Source organism: Camelina sativa, chromosome 4 (assembly GCF_000633955.1).
Source record: "Camelina sativa cultivar DH55 chromosome 4, Cs, whole genome shotgun sequence".
Lineage (NCBI taxonomy): Eukaryota > Viridiplantae > Streptophyta > Magnoliopsida > Brassicales > Brassicaceae > Camelina > Camelina sativa.
The window spans coordinates 394,995-397,409 of record NC_025688.1 but is presented as its reverse complement, the minus strand read 5'-3'; positions in this window follow the sequence as shown (position 1 = coordinate 397,409).

The following is a 2,415-nucleotide window of genomic DNA, read 5'->3' as shown; positions in this document are numbered from 1 at the left end:
CTGTTTCTAACAGCCCCATGACCAGAGCCTTTGTTCGAACCAGGGACATTGAATTCTCGAACAGAACCCAAAATGCCAATAGGTGGATTGATCTGTTAACATAATAAAGGATTATTAATGTGACAAGAGACATGAAAGACGATAAGTTACATAGAAAGAGTAAAAGAGGACACCTTAGTCTACCGATAGCGATAAAGAGAGTAATCAAAGAAGGAGGATAAAACGCAGCCCATTTTGGAACTGTGACTTCTGGGAACAAAAGAGTTGTTGGCAAGATAACACAGTAAAAGATAACACGAGATTTTGCAAGCAGCTGCAATTGATTACTCACAAACCTACCAAATACAGCAACATCCCACCAAATGAATTCAACTACACACCAAGCACTGAAAAAATAGTTGCTGCTTAGATTTGTTACCTCTTTTTCATTGTACATAGGCATTTGCACAAGAACCACAAGGTAGCTAGCACTGCCACACTCAACATCATCCTCCATAGCTTCCCATTTGTAACCTTCTCAGGTTTTATCTTGAACAACTTGACATACAGAACAACAATGCCCATGTAACATTCATGTCAATGAGAGGGACGAACCATTGAGCCAAGAAAGGAGGAGAACGTGTCATGAGGAAGAAGACGGTGAGGAGAACCTCTCGGACCTCTCTTTCACATCCTTACACACCAAAACAAAAGAAAGCTGATGAAGTTGACAAATTTTGGTTGGCACAACATGAACAACAACAATTCATCGAGATTCATCAATAAGTACACCATTGGAAATCAATTCAAAATTTCAATTTTCCTAAACTAATTGACTCAAACGACATCAAGAACCCTCAATATAGATGCTACTGCTATTTAATCGAATCAGCGAGGAACTTGCATGGAAAAACCTTAATTTGAAGTGTTATTGCTATGAATCAAATCAAAAACTTCAATTTGGTAAAGGAATTTGAAATCTGAATTTACCTGTTTGATAAACAATCCTCCAAAGCTTATCTTTTACCTCTCAACCTCTCTACTCTTCTCCTTCAGCGTCACCGCCACCGGATCGAGATGATTCTCTTTCAGTTTTTCCCTGCCTTCTCATTCCAAATTCATTCGTCGTTTCGGGTATTCAATCGCGAGAGAGAGGAAAAGAAATTGAGTTTAGAGGATTTTTTTTTTCCTTTTCTATTATTTAGTTCGACCAACAGCATTACGACAGATAGCGTCTCTTAGAACATAATCGGGTATACTATATAAGGGGCTTCCTTAAGTTTTTTTTTTTTACTTCTGATTTATTTTTTTTGATTCAAAATTTTTAAAACTCTTCTAAAAGCTTATCNTAACCTCTCTACTCTTCTCCTTCAGCTTCACCGCCACCGGATCGAGATGATTCTCTTTCAATTTTTTCCTACCTTCTGATTCCAAATTCCTTCGTCGTTTCAGGTATTCAATCGCGAGAGAAAGAGAGAGAGAGGAAAAGAAATCGAGTTTAGAGTATTTTTTTTTCCTTTTGTATTATTTAGTTCGACCAACAGCATTACGACACATAGCATCTCTTAGAACATAATCGGGTATATTATATAAGAGGCTTCCTCAAGTTTTTTCTTTACTTCTAATTTATTTTATTTATTCAAAACACTTAAAACTCCTCTAAGAGCTTACCGATGGAGAAGGTCTAAGAAGCTGAATGTTTATATAAAGACTACTCCACGTAAAAGGCCAGCACCGAAGAGTAGTGATTCGACTGGTGATGGCTCCAACCCGAAGAACCAGGAAACAGAGAAGGGAGCTGCTGGTGGTACCAAACCGCCATTACCAAAGGTTGACAAATGAAGGTTCTAAGTTGGAATTGCTAAGGGTTAGGGAATAAGGCAACTATCGGGTATCTTCGGGATTTATGGAAGCAACATCAGCCAGATTTTCTTTTTTTTCTCTCAGAGACTAGACAATCTTATTCGTTTATGGAGTCTTTTATTAGTCATTTTGGTTATTCAGATTTAACAACGGTTGAACCTATTGGTTGTAATGGAGGCTTAGCCTTATTTTATAATAATAATTACAATGTTTTGGTTTTATTTGAGTCTAATCGTTTGATTGATGTTGAACAACTTAAGGGTAAACTTATTTATTTGTCTTTTGTGTATAGTGATCTGGTTCCCAAGAACCGAGATCTTGTTTGAGAACGGTTAACTCGAATTAGTTTAACTAGGTACTCTCCCTTGTTTCTAATTGGAGATTTTAATGAAATTAAGGGTAACCATGAGAAACGTGGCGGCAAATTGCGGTATGCAAAATCTTTTATGTCTTTTAACTCCATGATTCAACATTGTGGACTTCTTCAATTCCCCCATCTTGGAGATAGTCTCTCTTGGAGGGGTTGGCGGGATAAAAAATCGGTGTCGGTTGGACCGTGCTCTTGCTAATGAG